Source organism: Passer domesticus, chromosome 1, assembly GCF_036417665.1.
Source record: "Passer domesticus isolate bPasDom1 chromosome 1, bPasDom1.hap1, whole genome shotgun sequence".
NCBI classification, from domain to species: Eukaryota; Metazoa; Chordata; class Aves; order Passeriformes; family Passeridae; genus Passer; species Passer domesticus.
This window is the reverse complement of record NC_087474.1, coordinates 75,181,834-75,196,783: the sequence shown is the minus strand read 5'-3', so window position 1 is coordinate 75,196,783 and position 14,950 is coordinate 75,181,834. Positions and strand designations below refer to the sequence as shown.

The following is a 14,950-nucleotide window of genomic DNA, read 5'->3' as shown; positions in this document are numbered from 1 at the left end:
GCTATAGCAAAGTATTGCTTGTGGGAGAATTGATGTGAGTTGGCTGTTAGGAATGTGCTGGGATTTGACTAGAAGAGAGAAGCTGGAAAGAAGACTGCTGTAGGGGTAGATGTGAAAATTGTGGCAATTTATTGTATTCCATTGGATGTATTGATTGATACACTACTGTTTCATGATGGTTTGTAGGAGGAGACCAATTATTTGCACCAATTTCATGGGTGCTTGTATTTCTGGGAATACATCTCTATAGGCACACAGTCTGTGGTAATTGGGAGTGGGGCTGTGATTGAGCCTCATCCCTGATGGGCTGCAGCTGTGCAGGACAGGTGCCCGGTATTGAAGGTACCGAGCCAGGGAGTGCTGAGGTGCACTGGGCAATCACCAAAGGGAACACAGGGCACACAGGTGCAATGCATGAACACGAGGGGTGTAAATGGTAGGGCTGAGGTGCAAATAAGAGTGGAAGCTTGAAGCTTTTTAATGTGGTGTGATGTTGTTCTGTATGGGCTGATGCTTAAAGCCTTCTGAAATTGTTTGCTGGTACTCTGTGTTGTGACTGTCTCAACTGTGAGGTATGCTGTGGCATATGCTGTGACACTTCTCTAGATTTATGCAGAACTTTTTTCATTTTTGTTCATACTTAGATTAAAAGTATTATCCTTTATAAGTTCAGAAGTTTGTGTCTCTGTTATTTTTAGCTGTTGTTATGTATTATTCAATTTGGGTTGGAAGAAGCATTTTCTAACCAACTATTTTTGTGGAAAATTTATTATCTCTAGTTCTTGTTGCACTAAAAATATGGGAAATTACTGTTTACTTTTGGAGAAATTAGTGTAGTAAGAATTATTGTGGATGAGTAAACCCATCATTTAGGCACTGAAACAGCCTATGTGTTTTAAAATGAGAATACTCAGGAAAAAGCCATTCATTCAAATGTGATTTCTGCTTATCTCTGCTTCTAATAATTTCAAAATAAACCTGAAAGAAATGAGTTTTATGTATATATGTCTTTACTGTCATGTCTGTGATTAACACAGATTGTGATATCTCTTTAATTGAGAATACTATTTCTTTAAATTGGAAGTCACTTGGGACCATGTGCAGCTGTAGTGTGAGGAAGTGTTACACCAGCCAAAGTCAATGGCAGCCATGCCCTTATATTCCAGGCTTGCCTATGGCCTCTGTCTCCTTAGCCATACTGTATTAATATCATTTGGATATTCCCAGAGGTTATTTTTTCTTACAAACTATGTATTATGCTTGGCAATTTGTGACAGGTGAGTTCTGGTTCCCATCTGTTGTACACAAGACTGCAGGAAAATATATCTGTGTTCTTCACATCAAACTGCCAAAATGTCAGCAGACACATCTCAGCATAAAGACCCTCAGAAATACAAAATAAAAGTGCTTGGCATCATCCCTGGTAGATGCAGGCCTGTCTGAGAAGCTGTCTGCAGAGCTAGATCTGTCAGTCACGGTGGAGTCTGGTGTGTGAGGAAACATGGCACAGTGCTGTCACAGCTTGAGCACTGCACCTTCCTGCCATGGGGTGATGCATCTGGCACCAAGGCCAGCTGACCACAAAACTGAATGACACTCGAGGTCACTCTGCCATTGGCTGCTGGCTGTTATTAAGCCATCTTGTAAAGGAGTAAAATTGAAACTGGACAAGTTGTAATGAATCCCAGAACCATTGAAAATTCTGATTTGGAAGGGATCCATGAGGATTGTTGAGTCCAACTCCTAAATTTCTCCACAGATCTTCACCTTTCTTAGGTTTGCCTCTTTCAAATTTTTTAAAGCTTTGATGTGTGCATCTGAGCTGCTTTTTCTGGTTATTTGAGACAAACACCTTGCAAGTTTGTGTTAAGTAGACTTATTAGATGTCTTTTAAAGAAACCCCTAAGCTGTGTGGTAGTTGATGTCTTTATCTTACCCAGCTCTGAACTTCTTCTTTTGTTATGTTTCTCCATGGTTGCTACTAATTAAGAATTCTTTGTATAGCATTAAGTTTAGAAAGCCAAGCTGAAAGGCAATTATACATATAATATTTAAATCTGATTTGAAAGAAATTAAAATAATGGAATCAAGTTACAGTCTATGTTCATACCACCAAGAATGAAAAATTAAATTATACCAAACTCTAACATCCATAACCTTGACAGAAAAAAGAGCTGTCATTTAAAAGACAGCAAAAACTAATATTATCTGGAGGTCTGATTTTTCAGAGTAATGGTTTTTGGGGTTTTATTTGATTGTTTTTCTTTTTAAATATATAATTTAAATTTTTTTCTTGAAAATTATGTAACGTGCATTTTGAGCCTTCTGCTGTTGAGATCTGCTTCAAACAATGCTGAAATTGTCACCTACTGAAAACTGGCAGTTAGTTGAAAACAAAAACAGAAATACTGCTTGAGGGTGGTTGTGAAAAATTCAAATTGTACATGTATGAACTTTTACCTTTTGGATTGGTTGTTCTTATTTCAGTTACATTCATAAAATTCCATGTTTATTTGGACAGATGACAGTATCAAATTTTAAGTATTCTGGTTGAAATTTTCACATTTCCCTCCAATGTGAAAATCCTGGAAACAAGTTACAGAAGACTATAAAACACCTGATACTTTATGTAATGTTCCTCACAGATTTAGAAATTTGGGATTTAGTTTGCCCATACTTACTCTTGCTATTTATCACATTCTTGACTCAAAAGCTTTATTTAATGCTTGTCATCACTGAAGCTGGCAAAAATTTTCTTTAATCCCTCTTTGTTCAGCTGGGCTTGATGTGTGGGGAAAGATTGTCATCTACCAATGTTAGCATTGCTAATGTGAGTGTTGGGGATTTCAGATTCAGTAAGCAAATCATCTGAGACAAAAGAAATTTACAAAAGCTTGTTTTTCGTATTCAAAACATTCTGTTTCTCTGTGCCCTATAAAAAGTTTCTCTGTCATTCTCTTATACAACAAATGAGGAAGTCAAGCTTGCAAAAAAACTAGATTAGCCTTTTATGGAGTTTTTCTAAAAAGTTATATTTTGAAGAGCTTGCCATTATGAGAAAATTTTGGTGCTGTATCAAAGCATATGTTGAAGGAAAACCTTTTAATATCAGGTCATTCTAACATTAAAGTTCATTGTAATTCAATGCAAAAGAAACATTTAAAAAAATAATTTAAGTCCCATTTTGGCCTAGAAAATTAATTTCGCCAGCAAAATATTTTTTGTTTCTAACATTTCAGAATTTCACAACTTTTTCAATGAAAGCTAATTTTATTTTTAGAAAACTAGTGATTGATTTGAATTTCAGGACAGTATTTTTAGAGGAAGCCAAGTGGTTTTTATTTTTTACTCCAAGGGAAAAAAATGGTGATGTACAAGTTATTTTATTGTTCATATGGAGTACTTTAATATTCCGGAACAAGTTCTAACTAAACGAACTTTTATATAACATGCTGATATAAAACTGTTTTTGTTTGCCAATAAATTGGAAGAAATCCCTTTCTCTTGACCTGGAGAGTGTGACCATCATCTTAGGCATTAACTTCCTCTGAGGTTCAGCATTGATAAGGCAATGTAACAACTTAGACTCCAGAGAAAATCTGAGTTGTAAGAAAGTACCTAAGCAAAAATTGCAGCAGACAGGGAAGGTAAAATGGCAGATGGAGGTAAGATAGATTAACTGGATTTAAATAAAAGTTTGCAGGGATTTGAGAGGAAAACTGGTAACATGGAAAAATAGAAAAAAAATTTGGCTGCTAGAAGATCAATAATATCCAAGAGTAAGAGAGACCAACCTTTCCCCACAAGGCTGATGCCTGCCTAGCTGGAAAATACTCATTATTACTGAGGTGTATTATTAAGAATGGTGACAATATTAATGCTTGGTTTAGTAACTCATTTATCCTTGCTGTCTTTTTGTGTGTGTTAGCCAATAAATGTAATTTACACTCCTGAGTTGCATGTGAAATAAACCTTAGCAAAGTGATGCAGAGAAGGCAGAAATACGAAGGCAAATGAGTAGTTTCTGTCCTTAAAGCTATTCATTCTTCCCCCTTCCTTGTCTGCCTTCTCCCAGAGCAGGCTGCCCTTATTCATGTTGTGCATTGAGAACAAGCCCTGTGCTGTGTTGCACCACAGATGAAGGCTGGGAATGGTCTTGGAAATTGCATCTTGGCATTGCATGAAGCCATGGTGCACAACACACAGCAGCTATGTATTAACAGATGGTTATAGGTTAGTATTCAGTCCTGTGCCTTGGCTGTGCTCTGTGTGCTGCTGTAGAAGCAGCTCCTCATTCTAAATGAGACTTGGATTGGGTTTTTTAATCACAAGTTTTTATTGAACTCTTTGAGTGGCAACTTGACTTTTTTTATCTTGTGTGCACAGAAGATTGCACCTTGTTCAGAATCTTTCATTTCTCTGTCCATGGCCTTTCTTTCTGGCTCTCTGCGAGATGCTGCAGAGCCAAAATTGTGTTTTTGTTTGCTTTACCAGTGTTAGTTTTGTTGCTTTTTTAACACAAAACTTAAATTACCTTGCTATGATTTTCTCTGAACAAAAAAATGGTAGGGTACAAACCAGAGGTAATAGTCTCAGTGTCTGAATAATAAAAGAAGCAAGGCAAGATAAGGGAAAATGAATGTTATTAAAACGATTCAGAATTATGTGACCACATCAACTTGGAGGGAGAAAAGATCTTTTAATGAAGAAATTTAGTGCTGTGAGTTCCTACCAGAAGAGTAGAAGTCTTAAAGTACAAGAGAAGAGAACAAATATTTTTTCATGTCCTCCCTTCTTTGCCATCATTAACTCCCAGGTAACTCCCTTGGCTTGAGTGACATGTGCTGCACAGTGAAGCCTCAGTAAAACTTAGCCTGCTTTTAACAAACTAACATGGAGCAGCCAATACACTGTTCTGTGACAATCCTTACCTCCATGTGCATTTCAATAGAAGAATCGGTTTGCATTATCCCCAAGCTCTGCATTTTTTTGTTAGAGCTTTGCAATCAGAATAAAGCTTTGGGCCCTTTGAAAGTCCTGTCCTTTCCATTTTCCCTTCTTTTCATGGGAGTTAACTAGGAAGTTTTTGTTGCTGCTTTTTGGCCATTTCTTCTTTCTTTGTCTACTCTTTAGCTGAACTTTTGTAGATGTACTTTTGTCTTGCAGATGAGGTAAAAAATGGCTTCTGAACATAGGAGACTGCACAATTATGCATTGAACTTTGAAATTATGTTCCCAATGACAATAATTTTCACTGATTTCCCAATGAGTTGCTCTTTCAGTTTAGTGTGGTATTGCTTGTCTTTTTGGTACATATATTTTTTTATTTACGTTGTGGTGAAAACATAATATATGCTCTTGTATGAACACTGGTACTGTTAGTGATGTAGTTTGGTTTTTGGATGCAATATTCTGGTTTGGGGCCTTTCTTTAAAAAAAAAAGTCCCTTTAAAACTTCCATTGCTATAAATACCAACAGGTGTTTGGATTACAGCCAGGGCCAAATGAGGAATGATTTTTTTAATATAATATTAAATTAGCTTTCAGTTTAGCTTTAACTATTTTGGTGGGGTTTTTTACGGTTTCTTTCTTTCCAAGAATGCATACTCATTAGGTGATAAATGAGTTGGATGCATGTTTCTGAGAGCTATGCTAATATTGGGTTATCAGTAAAGTGATCTATACATGAAGTTCCAGAAAGGTGATACAATAAACCTTTCCTAAAGCATTTTCTGAAAATTTGTCTTATCTCAGAACTAATCTCTGAAACTATATTATAAAAATATTTAGATGAATTTTTTGTAAAGTAAAATTAGACTGATATTTAAGTTTTAAATTCTACAAATTGTGGTTTCAATTAAAAAAGTAAAATCAGAGTTTATTTTCCTCCAGCTTTGGCCAGAAGAGGGAACCATCTCACTGTATCAACCACTTCTGTGACAATGCTAAAAAACTTTTTTTTTGCTTTTGTTTTTATTCCTGCATTGCAACTAAATGGAAATCTAGGACTGCTGGACAATCTGAGGACTCTTTCAGAGTCATAAAGATATTTTTTACCTTAGGATTTACTAACTCTTTAGAATCAGAGTGAGCATATTGTGTCCTGCATTTACAACCGAGGGGCGGGGTGGGGGGGAAGAGGCAAAAAGTTGGTTAATGCAGATTTGTTAGCTTGATTGCTTTGCATGTGAAGAGCTTACATCCTTGTTGTTTATGCACCATTAAAGTAATATAATTTTCAGTAGTAGTGTCTTTGAGAAGTACAGTGAATTGAAAAGAAATCAAAAGGTGAATATGAGAATTTGAGCAATCTGGGGGGGTCTGTTAGTGCAGTTTTTGTTACACAGCTAGTCCACACATCCAGAGGATTTCTAGATTGCAGAGAATTTGAAATACTCAGGAATGACTGATAGAGTTAGGAGCTTTAAGCCTGGGAATGTTGCTGCTAGAAACATGTAATTCTTCCTTACTGCATAGAAACCTCCCTGTAGGTAATTGCAGACACTGGGTTTCATTGATTGGAAAGGGGCAAGAATTGTGTTTTCCCACAGCACACAAACATTATTTTAAAAATATATTGGAATCTCATTTACTTTGGTTGGGTTTTGGCACTGGGGACCTCTGTCCAGTTCCTGCAGTTGTTATGAGACTGGCAGAACAACACCAGGTGTAATTCTCAGGCATCCTTCAGCTACCTGACACTGTTACAGCTCCTTTTTTGCACGTAGATGAGTGGAGGGAAAATGAATTCACAGGTCAGTTTTTCCTCAGTTGGGGAAGGATGTAGCTTGCAGGTAGGCAGAGGAATAAAATATTTCCTTACTCTTTTTCCCAATAGCTCAAGACTCTGTGCAAAATCCCAGCTTTTGGCAGCTGGGAAGCGAAACAGGCCATGGTGGAGTATTTTGCTGGCTTTCTAGCCTTAATCCGCAACATAAGTAATGCTAGTGCCTAAATAGCAAGGTAACTCTGTTAAAAAATATCAGTCAGCTTTGAACTGGTCTTTACTTGTTGAGTCTCATTGTGTTGCTGAGATTTGCTTGTCAGGATGCCACTTTGGTCTGAGATGAGTTGCAGAAGGCCTTGTACATTGTGCCCTGAGGACAGCAAGGCTTTGTGTATTGGATGACACTGGAATGCATTAGTGTGTTATGTCAAGGTACCTTTTGCTTTTAGTTTTGTTTTTGAGCTTCTGTTTACTCGTTTGGCTCAACTATTTTAAAATTGCTGGTAATGATAAGAAGTGATCAACACTCAAATACATAATTTGACTAATCTTCTGTTTCTTAGGTCAGTGGCTCTGAACTGAAAGCAACTAGAGCGGATTGTTGGCTGGAATTTTACCGTTGCATTCATTGCATCAAAAGATCTCAAATTCTGTGAATAATTCATCTTTGGACTGGGTTTTTGTCAAATATTGCTCTTAATATACCAAAATTTTCAAACTTATTTTTAAAGAAATTTCATTTTCTGTTTGTAGTGACTAGATCTCCCATGTATATTTACTGAAGTCAGCTGCAGCTGTAATACCTTGCATTCAGGGGAATAAAATGACTCTGAAGCTCTTAAACATGAGCGTAGAACTACTGCTTCAAGCACCTACTCGTAAAAATGTAAAACATACTGATAGACATAACATTAAAATGAGACATAGAAACACTCTTAGGAGGACCATCCACTTTAAGGAAATGGAGTCAAGAAAAGGTTATGACCAATTGAAAATGCTGTACTGAGCGTAAGTGGGAGAAAATTTAATTGTCCAAGATGTACGTTTCCTAGGGCACACGATTAATTGTAGTGGAAATGTTCAATTGCTTGTAATTTTGCGGAAAATTCCCTCCTGGGCTCTGAAACTTTCCATGCTCAGTCATAGCCTAACGGAATATTTTCTTAGAAAGTTCAGCTAATTGTTTTACATATATGTATGGGGATAAAAACAATTTTGGGGCGCTTAGCTAAAAAATAGTTCAAACTGAAAAGCTTTAGATTTACATGAGACTAGTAGAGATCAAAATTACGTTGGTTTCTTTGGGGTAGTTTCTTGTTTTTGATTGGTTTTGGTTGAAAGAAATTGATGTCTTTTGATGTAATTTTCAGGAGAAAGAAATATAATATAGATTTGTATAAATAAACAATCTGTGCTGTAACTGTTTGAAGCTCCAGTGACTTCTCACAGCAATAATATGGCATATGTTCAACTGTGCACTGAAATATGCACTCACTGTCCCATAGAACATCTTAAAATATTTAGAATGTCCTTATTTAAGCAGTATAAGCATGTAGCATTTCACATGTTCCTCACTTTAAGAAAATCTTGGGAAGTTTTGCTTGGAAAAAGTTACTGGCTAGACCAGCACACTTCATGTGCAATAAGTAGATTGTTGGAAAGTCCAAATGATTGTATTTGTTTATGAGAATACTCTGGTGGTGGCCTTGCATTGAAGTATGGTCTCTGTTTGTCCCTTTACTGACCTATGCTCCCTTTTCAGTTTAGATCACACTGGAATTAAGGTTGTGGTTGTTTCATGATCAATCTTTTATTGTTATCTTTTTAGTTGGAAGTCTGCATATTCAAGAAACGTTCCTTTCTAGGATTTCTTTGTTACAGAACTACTCAGTCTTCCAAAAAGGATTGTGAGTGATTTTGAGAAAAGTGATCAAGCTGAGATGTATGTTAGCACGTTACATTTGGATTTTGCAGGGTATTTTCAGCATCTAAATTGAAGTGTTTCTCATCTTTTAATGCTGTGTTTAATTAATACTTTTACTCTTCCATTACAATTATAACACTTTGCAGTGGTTTTTGTGAATAGAAGCAGACTTTTAAATAAGTTGAGTACTTTTAATGTTTAACTGATCTTTTTTAAGCAAGGTATTATGAAACTAGAGAGCATGATCATATGTATAAGTCCCTCTATTTGTGGTATGTTATATCAGATTTTATTATTTGGTATTGTATAATTCTTCCTCAGAGTATGTCTGTATGGAATGATTTTTATCTACTTTGGAAGTTTTTACAGTAATTTTGCTACAACTTAGTTAAAAATTACCTTGGATGAGGCTAGTTATTTTTTGTTCTCCTGTGGTTACCTAAGGCAAGTTTTATTGTGTATCCTGCATCAAGTCTTGGTGGCAAATCTCTAGTTAATGGATGAGAGAATTTTGCTCTAAATTCTGGTAATTACAGCTGTTAACTACACATATGTTAATATATTGCTCATTTTGCATTTCTCCTCCATGGTTGTAGAACTCTAGTTGCAATAGTTTTATTGGGCATTTTTGCAAGTTTAGGTAATGGAGGATTTAGAGTCAGAGTTGTCAGTATTTATTGTCGGAGTTAAAAGTGGCTGGATTTGCAGAGTTTAGGGATGGAGAGAGTAACTGTGCTCCCAGTGGGTGTTATTTTACCTCTCTTTTCAAGTTATATTTTTTCCCAAGTGGGGAGCTGTAGAATAAATTTTGAGCCCATGAGATGCTGTGATTCATGAAGCCTCTGTAACCATCACCTTCCTTCACAATCTTGTTTGAGCCTCTGCAGCACATTTAGCCATAAATACTCAATACCATGCTGACTTAAAATAATATTTGCTTAGGTTCTGAAAATGCAGAAAATATTCTTCACCTGCAGCTAGCATTTGTCAAAACAAGATATTATATTATTTGGATTAATTTGTTTCTAAACTTTGCAAAAGTGGTTTTGCTGGTTAAAAAGAAGGCTCAACACCTAGATGTATATAAAGCTGTCTACACTCTGCTTCATCTGGTTTTAAATGGCTATTAAAAGTGTCATTAGTGTAAAACAAAATTCTTCCCTCATAGAATGCTTGTTAGATGCTAACCACTGTTGAGAATGGAATAAATACAGAAGAAAAAAAAGAGCTAGTAAACCAGAGTATTTATGGTGGTGTGCATTTTCCTTTTCTGTTTAAAGTAAGAACCAGTGACTAATAATGAAATTGGAAACTAACATGCATAAGTAGTTGTGCAATATGCAGATGAATGATTTACATGCTCAAGCATAGTGTTTGCTTCCCTTTCTGTGCTGTTAATTAATGTTAGAGTGGACAGAATTTTTTTCATTATAATTTCAAGCCAGTAATTCAGCAAAACATGTTCAGAAAGGCCCAGTATTTTGTGTGCTCTGCTTCTTGTGTGCCTGCTTTGAAAGGTCTTCAGTGTGATTTTTTTGCAGGAGGTGAATAATCTCAGCTGCTGTTGAGCTCAAAGCAGTGGGTACTGATTATCTTTAAAAGTTATGCTTTGGGAGTCCCAAAATGAGAATCCAGATACTGAATTACTCAAATTTAGCAAATGGTTTTTAATGCATAGCCTGTAATATCTGTCTTTCTGTTCCTTCATTTACAAGGAGGCAGAACAGCAATTCCCCTGTCTCATTAGGGTGTTAAAAGGTTTAGTTGAAAGTCTCTAGGATACTTTGAAAATGTAGAACATCATCAAAGACCAATTTAATATAAGCCAGAATCAATTGTAATCTGCTTGTGGTGACAGAGAAATGAGGGTCTTCTTCCTCTTCTGTTTAAGGGGTAGCAGTTTTGCAAGCTCTGAGGAGAATGGGAATGTGGAATAATGTGCCTCAATCTGGATGCCCAGTATAGCCACTGAAGGTGGGCAAATCACTGCAATGAGTTCTGGATTGCTTCCCCTCTTCCTTGCATACACTATTACCTCTAATTATTCTTTATAACAAAGTCATCATATAGCCTGTATATTTTTTATTAATTTACATTAAGATTGAGTGAAAGAAACTATTGACCACAGATGAAAATTCCTTAAGACCTTTGGGGGGAATTCATCTTGTCTTCAGAATACAAAGTAGATTGCTGAACCTGATTCTGTAGTGTCTGCTCTTAGTCAGTGTAAAGAAATGGGCATCTAGGATATGATTCATTTTCACCATCTTAGGTAAGCAACAGGTTAAAAGTAGTATTACCACTGCTGGGGTCATGAGCAGGCATCTACCTTCTGAATGTCTGAAACTGGAAAAGATGCATCCTGTCATTGCTTTCTGGAAATCCCTTGAGGCTGACCACTGCAGAGCTGCCAGATTCACACACCTCAGCTGGGCTCAGGTGCAACATGCGTGTTGCCTCGTTCAGACTGACCTGTCCATCTGCAGGAGGAGAAGTACGCTTGTCCAGGGAGCTTCAAAGCCAAAGCCAGGGTGATTGACTGGGAAATGGTTGACTGCAAAGCTATTTCAACGTAAGTTTTTTACCAGAGCACCGTTGTTCTGTTTGGTTTTTGTGCTAGCTGCTTACAACTTGCACTGGCTTTAGATAATTTTGCTTTTCTTTCATATTTATAAGCCAGTAGTTGCATATCAAAATGTAGAGTCATGATGGAGTTGAGATGGCCATAACATACAGAGTAACACCATACAATGTCAGAAGGCTTTAAGCATCTGTGCTTTTTTGCTCCTCAGTACAGCATTTTATACTCTTTGTCTTAGATGCATTGCACCTGGGTGCCCTTTCTTTGGTGATTGGTCAGTGCACATCAGCACTCCATGTCTCTTTACCTTCCATACTGCACAGCTGTAGCCTGTCAGGGATGATGCTCCCCATGCAGCCCCACTCCCAATTACTACAAACTGTGTGCCTGCAGAGTCCCTTGAAAACTTTCATCAGCTTTCAGTGTAGGGTCTGAGCTCTCTCGTAGCTTGAGACTATCAAAAAGAACAGGATTCAATCTATGGCAAACTTGGTAAGAGACACACTAAGAAAAATGCATTAATTTTTTGCCTATTAAATAAAATCACGTACTAAGCATATTTGAAGGCCATTTATTCTTTTTTTAAATTGATTTACTTAAGAAAACCTACTCACTTGAACAATTAAACAATCAGCAGAAGAAAGTAAAAATGAAAAAGAGAATCATAGGAAGAATTGTTCATTGTCAGATTCTAATGTGAGGTTTTTTTTTTCCACGGGTAGTTTCCTAATCACAATTTCTGTGAAAATATCCTTATATAGTGGAAGTTGCCTGAAAGGGCCTTTAAATAAAAGGTCTTTTGTTCAGTACTGAATTAAAGAACAAATAGTCAAACTGTGAGCTCTTCTGAGAAAAATATATGTGAATATGTGGGCTCCATGGGTGCTGCTCCAGCATGTATTTGAAAAGATGTTTGTCATTAAACTAATGATACAAGTTCTTAAATATGTGTGGCTAAGGTTTTGGTTTTCCCATTGTCTTTTAGAAGTAGTCCAGCTAATATCAATCAATACTGTGAGTCATTATACAATATTGTATCCTGCTTGTCTACTTAAGGGCTGGATCCTGCTCCCTTTGTATGCCTTGCCAAGAATATGCAGCTGATGGAAGATGCTGCTCATCATAAGGGGATAGTGGTATTTTCTACCTCAGCAGAAATCTGTTCCTCTAAGAGGCACCGTGTCCCACACAAAGTCCCTTTTATTTTAATGCAAATATCTTTAAATATGTTATTTACTGTCACAGAGAATATCTGGCATCCTTGAAGGGTAAAATGAAAATAATTTGAATAAATCGATGAGAGTTGATGACAGTGAGCTGTGAAAGGCAAAGATAACAGTAAATATTTAAATTAAATCAAAAGAGAAGTAAAAAGTTTGAAATCATAAAGAATTTTTTTTCACTCCTCTGATACCTTATGTTGAATAGCTGGATCATTTTATTATTGAAAATACTGTGGCAGTAATCTTTTATTGCTTGCAGTATAGGCCTACAGCATTAAGTTAGTGTAAAATTACATATAGTTTAATATATCTGTACAACACCTTTAAACAAGCTTCTCTAGGCAGGAAGGTTATCTGTCTTATAAATCTATTATTTCATTGTACATCTTGATAGCCTAGCATTGCTTCTAGCCATGTTTAAGCATTAAATAGTGCATTATTATTTCACATAAATCAACCAGAGATGTGTGAATTCATAAATTTTGCATTTGCACAGACAGTATTTTAAACGTTTTATGGCTTCGTGGGAACTTGGTATAAAAGCCTGTACACAAATCAGTGCCCAAGAAATTTAAGCAAAATTTAATATTGTAATTACTGCTTTTCCATGTCATTGCTTGCATATTTTAGAAATGTTTTAACAGAGTCTAAAAATAAATTAAAAAAAAAAAACAAAAAACAAAAAACTAAAACCCGGAAACAAGGTGTTCAGTCAAATTTTGCTGGTTAGCTCCTTTGCTGCAGTGGAGTGGATGATTGTTTTTTCTGATGTTTGCTCTGGTATCATTTGTATTGTTTTTCTGCTTTATTTGTACTTTGTTTAATGCTTGAACTTTTTGCTGCTTCTTGACTTTCATCTCAATTCTTCCAGGCCCTTAAACTGTGAAGAATCATGCACAAGCCTGATGTTTTAAAGAAACTTCACTGATGGAAACTCTAAATATATTTGAGGTTTCTCAGGTTTTGATTATTTTTAGCAAAACCTTGGAAATACCTTCTAAAGAAATTTTATTTTCAGACAATATGTAAATATTCTGCTGCTTAAAAAGTATAATGTCAAGAAAGGAAAAAACTACATATCAGGTATTGCACCATTCTATCACATAAGGTAGCTTTATATTTTACAGAGAATAATCAAGAACATTAGGGCAAGATGTCACAAAAAAGCTGAATTGTTGCTTCTGGAATCCACTATGTTTCCCATGTCAAATTTTCAAAATTGGACAATTGCTTTATCTGTAGTTAAACTTCGTGAATTCTCTACTGCTGTGCAATTGCAGAACCCCTTTCCTTTCCAACTGGGAATCAGAATCAGGGATGCTAGAAGTTGTGTGTTCCCATGCCCATTCTGCCCCAGGAATTACTTTTACTTCTTTTGGACAATCCAAAGAGGACCAGGAACTACTTTGTAGGGAGTGAAGCCCAGCTGTGTCGGAGCTCCAAATGAATGGAGTTAAGAGAAACATAGCAAATTACTGGCAAGTCTTTTGCACTTTGTAGGCAATTATGGATCTCTGTTTCTTCTGCCATTCAGCCTCTTTCTCCTCACCCTTGTAAGTGCATGAAGAAACAGCAGTTCCAGATAGAACACCCCTGAGCTGAATCAGGCTTTGAGTATTTACTTGCAGGATGCACAGGTAATTTGTTGCTGGAGCAGCAATGGAATCTGTGTTTAGAAGGACTGAATTCTGTTGTCTCTTCCTTTTTCTTCCTTAACATGGTCCATGTCAAGTGAATGGGAATTTTGCCATAAAGTTTAATAGTGATAGAAGAAGATCCCATGATTTTCTTTTGTTTTTATGTAAAAGTTATCTTTAATAATTTAACCAAAATCCTAGAACAGTTTTGACTTTTTGTTTTGCCTGTTTTTCTTTTGCACTTTATTCTTCCTTATGGCTTAGAATTCTTTGTGCTTGCAAATTCTAATTGAGGTTGAAATGCCTATGCATATTTAAATCATACTCTCATGCTCTTAGTTTAAACATTCTCAGCTTCTGTAATTTTAGCTGTGATTTTTTTCCAGATTTTAAAAATCTGCATAGATTTTATTTTACCAATTTGAAATGCTTTTTTTTTTTACCTTCCCACAAATAAGGGTCTGAAAGGAATTTAATAAAATATTAATATATTTCAACATTGGGTGAATACTTAGAATGAAAAACTTTACCCTAAAGAACAGACAATTAGAGAGCATGCTTTTTTTTTTGTTTTGTTTTGTTTTTTGTTAGGGCAGCCATAACTGAATACGTGGTAGAAAATTGGTTTGTCATGGAGCTACACATACAATACAAAATTAGCTTTTACAGAATGGAGATCATGGGGAAAGTTTGGTACAGATTCTGCTATTGGATAATTCTGGGCAACTGTTCTAAGTTATTGATTAAATGGGCAATAAGAGTGACAAAGAGAAGACCATGCTCCAAGATTTTTTTCTGGTCTGCATAATTTGGGAAGCAGTAGTTTTCATTTGTGATACTGACAAAAAATGTCAGGTG

At 36.1% G+C, this 14,950-nt stretch overlaps 1 long non-coding RNA gene across 10 annotated transcripts in view; it reads left to right on the top strand.

Annotated features, from left to right (window-relative positions):
• Nucleotides 1-472: 472 nt before the first annotated feature.
• LOC135303331 (uncharacterized) overlaps nucleotides 473-14,950 on the top strand; it is a 127,966-nt gene continuing 113,488 nt past the window's right edge. For all 10 annotated transcript variants that reach the window (XR_010364806.1, XR_010364801.1, XR_010364800.1 and 7 more), the window contains exon 1: nucleotides 473-572. This is a non-coding gene — a long non-coding RNA (uncharacterized LOC135303331). The remainder of the gene's footprint in view (nucleotides 573-14,950) is intronic.